This window comes from Agelaius tricolor, unplaced genomic scaffold (assembly GCF_023055355.1).
Source record: "Agelaius tricolor isolate 1412-34295 unplaced genomic scaffold, bAgeTri1.0.p SCAF_64, whole genome shotgun sequence".
Taxonomy (NCBI): domain Eukaryota; kingdom Metazoa; phylum Chordata; class Aves; order Passeriformes; family Icteridae; genus Agelaius; species Agelaius tricolor.
Window position 1 is genome coordinate 65,026 of NW_027269324.1, and position 6,193 is coordinate 71,218.

Genomic DNA, 6,193 nt, shown 5'->3' on the forward strand with positions numbered 1-6,193 from the left:
AGTAGGCTTAGGTCTTAGTACAGGTCATCAGTGATGATTGGTCCCCCCCATAAAACCCAGTGGAACTTGTCAAGTCTGAGGTCTTTGCTTAGTTGTAGGCCTCTCATGTTAAGGGAATTCCATGTTGGGCCTGTATGGCTTAATTTTCTCAAAAACTTGTCCAGTTAGACCAAGTTGAAAAGTAGCTCTTTTACTGTGGTATGTTTAGGAAGGGACACAGATGTTTCCTAAAAATCAGTCATTCCTAACTGTCATTATCAAAGAATTGTGGTTGTTGATTAGCTTAAATGTACAAAAGAACATGAAACTGAAGTCAAAGCAGGTTTTTACTTAGACTCTAATTCAGAGCCCTTTGGTTAAAAAGAAGCTTTGAGTTCAGTGCTCTTTGCATCTGACATAATTCCAAAAATTGGAAACAATGTTTTGGTCAATCTTTTGTTATGTTTTTAACAATTTAATATGTGTCAAAAACTCCTGAGGATCACTGCATTTGCCTATGGGGTATTTTTAGTTTTCAATGTTTTCTTATTCCCAGGTCAGTTTGTTGCTGTTGCTGGGGTTTTTTTTGGTGGGTTTTTTGGTTGTTTGGTTTTTTTGTTTGTTTGGTTTTGGTTTTGGATTTTTTTTTTTCAATTCTATCTTATCGAATCTATCTATTCACTTGTTCCTTATTGGTAGAAAGGGATTGGTTGGAATCTAGGGGAGGTTACCCATTTCAGAGTTCCCACCTCTTTAAACTCTTTCAAAGCAGGACAACTTGTTTGTAGCTCTGGGCAATGCTGAAGCTCAAAAGCTAATCTATGATTAAGAACCACAAGGAATTGGGGTAACACTGGAGTTTAGGCCTTTCCCCATGTGTGTTCATGGTTACACTACTGGATTCCAGAAAGATAGTAGGTGGCAAATAAGATGATGCATCTTGGTTTGGACAGTAGATGGGAGTTAGAAGAAACCTTTTAATCCATAATGCTGTAGAACAGATGCTTTTGTGTGCAAATGTTCCAGGGCCCAATTTTTGCTTTGTTCAAAGTCACAAAACTTTGGAATTCTTGATGACTGAAGGGCTTCCTAAAGGCCAAAAGAAGTGTGGTAAAAGGGTATTGAAAAGAAAAATCCTGAGAGCACAAGGAGCAAAGTGATATGGGAAGATGGCAGGATTTTGGCAGAGCAGTGGTAGGCACAGCGTTTGTGGGAATTGGGGTGGGGCCGTGGCCAAGCCTCACCCCTAATTGGCTACAGCTGTGCAGAACAGGTGAGCAGCATTGAAGGCAAGGAGTGCCCAGGGGCACTGAGCAAGCACCAAAGGGAGCAGGGGGCACACAGGTGCAGGGCATCAACAGGAGGGGATAAAAGGCTGGGCTGAAGGACAAGAAGGGCAGATCCTTGCAGCCTTCTGAAGTGATGTGGTGCTACTCTGTGTGGGCAGACACCAGAAGCCTTCTGATGAGGAAAGGTGTTCCTGTGGATTGGAAAAAGCTTCAAACCTTCTGAAATGGTGTGGTGGAACTGTGTGTGTTGTGGCTGTCTCAACTGGGACATGTGCTGTGACAAGCAGCCATGTCCAGTTTCTGAGGCAGTGGAAGATTGCAGGATTGGAGTGGGTAAGCATGGCAGCATTTGAGAAGGTTGGTGCCCTTTAGGCACTGAGAGGCGCTCTGATGTCTCCCTGGAGCCTTCTCCAGGCTGAACAAGCCCAGGTCTCTCAGCCCATCTCCATAGCAGAAGATGCAGCCCTTGGATCATTGCTGTGAGCCTTCTCTGGAGTCACTCCAGTGGGTGCATGTTCTTCTGCTGGGGACCCCAGATATGAGTGCAGAATTCCCTTTGGGTTCAAGTGGGTGCTTATTCCTCACAGTTACACCCACTGTAGGCCAGCTCAGGTGGGAGCAGAGGTCCCTCCATCCTGTTCCCATCCCACCTTCAGCCCATTCCATGGTGCTTTTTTCTGCTGCTTCCCATGAGCTGTTGGCCCTTGCCTTGCCCTGCCCTGGCCTGTGGACACCACGCAGAGATCTGTTGCCAGCTCTCTGGAATTTGAAGGAAAACCCAAACTAATCTCTGAGTCAAAGTAAAGGTCTTTGTCTTGCAAACAACCTAATCCTTTGTAAAGCTGTATTAATGCCCAATAAAATTCAAATCGATCTGTTCATTTCCCTCTTAGGCTTTATTCCTTGTTTGAGAGAGCTCTAGTGATGAGTCATTTAGGACTTGTGGTACCTTGGTTCCCTTTTTAGAATGGTGCAAATATTGGAGTTTTGCAGCCAATTTTCTTTAAATCCTGCCAGTTTTCATTCCCTTTGCATTTCAAATGCTTCCACAATTTAATATGAAATGCTGGGTAACAAAACCCAGTAGCACTTCCAGTTGGAAAAAATAGGTTGTGCGTAACTCAGAGGAGGAATTCTGCTTGCAAAGTGATGTCTTTCCACCGAGGTGCATCCAGCAGGTGCTCAGTTGGATGCTGGTGCTGAAGCACTTTTCTTGGGGCTTGAGTGTCTGATGGCAACAGCCTGAGATTTTAATAGCAGAAAGAAGGGATTTCCTACTAATTTTCCTCTGAGAACTTGTGCAGTCTTTTCCAGCCTCACGCGGTCTGACCTGTATCTTCTGCAAAACCTGTTGAATTTTTTTCTACTTTTTAAACTTTTTGTCCCATTTGCAGAGGACAGGAGGGTGCTGCCTATTTTTTTTTCAGATGCTGTGTATTTTGACTGAGGAGGGGCTGGGCTTAGTTTTGCCTTCTCAGCATGAGCTGTACTAGGCCAGTTACTCTCCAGGCTGGTACGTGCAACCTCAGTGGCAGCAATGGTAGATTGAAATGTGCCTGGGCTGTGTTGGGAGAAGAATAATCCTGATGCAGCCATGATTTTCCCTCCTGGGCACCTGCAGCAGGTAGAGCTGTGCCCTCCCACTTGAGGCCGCCTGAGCCAGGAATGCTTGCAAAATCTCCTTGGCCCTTTTGCAGCGTTCTGTTTTTCCCCTGGCAGAAGCAGGGCTGGTATCTCCAGGCCATGGGACATGATGACACTGGGTGTTGCCGTGGGACGGCTTGGGTGTTTGAGGGCACACACGTGCTGGAGTGTGTCACTGAGCTGAGGCCCCTGTGTGGACATCAGCTGCAGATGACTGGAAAAAGGAATGTGGAATGTCCCAGTTGAAACAAAGAGAAAACTTTCTTTTTAGGGGTGACGGGGGTGAGCACCAGGGCTTGGTGCTTGTCTGATCCTGCTCTGGTTTTCGGGACGACTGTAGGGCTTCTTCTCTCGCCGCTGCTGCTGCCAGATCTGCCTGGTACGAATGGGCCCCGCCTGGGAGCGGGGCAAGATCCAGGCTGGGATGTACAGAAGTGCTTGGCTCCTGGCTGGCGGAGTGTCCTGCAACAGCTGCACTGCCACCTGGCTGCTGGTGCCAGCGCTCTGGGCTGCCACTTCGTCCATCCTGCGGCGCTTTGCCAGCGGGCTCTCGGGTGCCTGCGGCTCTCTGGCTCCCTGTGGGCGGCCGCGCTTCAGGGCCCGCTTTTGGCAGGGGAAGCTGTGGCCGCGGCTGCTGCTGCTGACCAGCCCCATAGCCTGGGACAGACCCATGGCCTGGGACAGCCCCATGGCCCGGGCCAGCCTTGGCACCTCCTTAGTGGTGGTGCTGGGGCTGGGGCGGCTGATGGCAGCATGCAGCAGGGGCACACGGTTGAGCCGGATGGGTTTTCCCATCTGGCTGCCCGAGTCTTGGGCCCGCTGTCTCCATGAGCGGCGGCGGCTCTGCTCCGGCCTGGGCTGTACGGAGAGGCGGCCGCTTCTCTTTGCGTCCGCCTCTGCCCGGTGACACAGAGTGCATTGGGGAGAGAGAGAGAGAGGGGAGGTGGTGTGAGCACCTCACAGGACTCGGGAAATGTCCCTGCAGCATTGTCCCCAAGGCCCTGCTGGCTTGCCTTAAGGGCCTGCAAGTGCCAGAGGCCACAGCCCAGCCTGGCCCGTCACAGGAGGGCCTCCACTCTGGGCTGATTCTGCAGAGCTCCTGCCTCCCCTATCTGCTGCTCTTGGCTGCTCCCCCTCTGCCAGCCATGGGCAGCTGTGGGGAGGGAGACTTGGCTCTCACCTCGCTCCTTGCCAGGAGGACGCTTCTCAGCAGCTCTCTGCTGCACCATCGTGGCTCCGGAGGAATGCCTGTTGGATGTGTGCCGCAGCACGGCAGGCCTTTATCCTCCTGACAAAATGTGCCGATCCTTCCTTGAGTGAAGAGAGACGCCTATGAACCGCCTCAGAGGCACCAAAACTCGCTCAGTAGCCTTGGGCAAGCTCCTTCTCAGCAATCCACTCCTCAACTGCAAGGTGTGTTGATGCACAACAACTGATGTACCTCAGGCCTGGCTGGTGATGTCACTCCAGTCCCTCTGGTGTCACAATCAGGAATCTCTGCGGGCTCCATTCCCCTCGCTTAGGGAAGGTGTCCTTGTGGGCGCTGGCAGGGACTCTGTCCATGTCAGGCACGGCTGTAGTGGGAAGAGCAGAAATGGGAACAGCTCCATCAGCAGATGGATGGGTTGAGTAGGCTTAGGTCTTAGTACAGGTCATCAGTGATGATTGGTCCCCCCCATAAAACCCAGTGGAACTTGTCAAGTCTGAGGTCTTTGCTTAGTTGTAGGCCTCTCATGTTAAGGGAATTCCATGTTGGGCCTGTATGGCTTAATTTTCTCAAAAACTTGTCCAGTTAGAGCAAGTTGAAAAGTAGCTCTTTTACTGTGGTATGTTTAGGAAGGGACACAGATGTTTCCTAAAAATCAGTCATTCCTAACTGTCATTATCAAAGAATTGTGGTTGTTGATTAGCTTAAATGTACAAAAGAACATGAAACTGAAGTCAAAGCAGGTTTTTACTTAGACTCTAATTCAGAGCCCTTTGGTTAAAAAGAAGCTTTGAGTTCAGTGCTCTTTGCATCTGACATAATTCCAAAAATTGGAAACAATGTTTTGGTCAATCTTTTGTTATGTTTTTAACAATTTAATATGTGTCAAAAACTCCTGAGGATCACTGCATTTGCCTATGGGGTATTTTTAGTTTTCAATGTTTTCTTATTCCCAGGTCAGTTTGTTGCTGTTGCTGGGGTTTTTTTTTTGTGGGTTTTTTGGTTGTTTGGTTTTTTTGTTTGTTTGGTTTTGGTTTTGGATTTTTTTTTTTCAATTCTATCTTATCGCATCTATCTATTCACTTGTTCCTTATTGGTAGAAAGGGATTGGTTGGAATCTAGGGGAGGTTACCCATTTCAGAGTTCCCACCTCTTTAAACTCTTTCAAAGCAGGACAACTTGTTTGTAGCTCTGGGCAATGCTGAAGCTCAAAAGCTAATCTATGATTAAGAACCACAAGGAATTGGGGTAACACTGGAGTTTAGGCCTTTCCCCATGTGTGTTCATGGTTACAATACTGGATTCCAGAAAGATAGTAGGTGGCAAATAAGATGATGCATCTTGGTTTGGACAGTAGATGGGAGTTAGAAGAAACCTTTTAATCCATAATGCTGTAGAACAGATGCTTTTGTGTGCAAATGTTCCAGGGCCCAATGTTTGCTTTGTTCAAAGTCACAAAACTTTGGAATTCTTGATGACTGAAGGGCTTCCTAAAGGCCAAAAGAAGTGTGGTAAAAGGGTATTGAAAAGAAAAATCCTGAGAGCACAAGGAGCAAAGTGATATGGGAAGATGGCAGGATTTTGGCAGAGCAGTGGTAGGCACACGGTTTGTGGGAATTGGGGTGGGGCCGTGGCCAAGCCTCACCCCTAATTGGCTACAGCTGTGCAGAACAGGTGAGCAGCATTGAAGGCAAGGAGTGCCCAGGGGCACTGAGCAAGCACCAAAGGGAGCAGGGGGCACACAGGTGCAGGGCATCAACAGGAGGGGATAAAAGGCTGGGCTGAAGGACAAGAAGGGCAGATCCTTGCAGCCTTCTGAAGTGATGTGGTGCTACTCTGTGTGGGCAGACACCAGAAGCCTTCTGATGAGGAAAGGTGTTCCTGTGGATTGGAAAAAGCTTCAAACCTTCTGAAATGGTGTGGTGGAACTGTGTGTGTTGTGGCTGTCTCAACTGGGACATGTGCTGTGACAAGCAGCCATGCCCAGTTTCTGAGGCAGTGGAACATTGCAGGATTGGAGTGGGTAAGCATGGCAGCATTTGAGAAGGTTGGTGCCCTTTAGGCACTGAGAGGC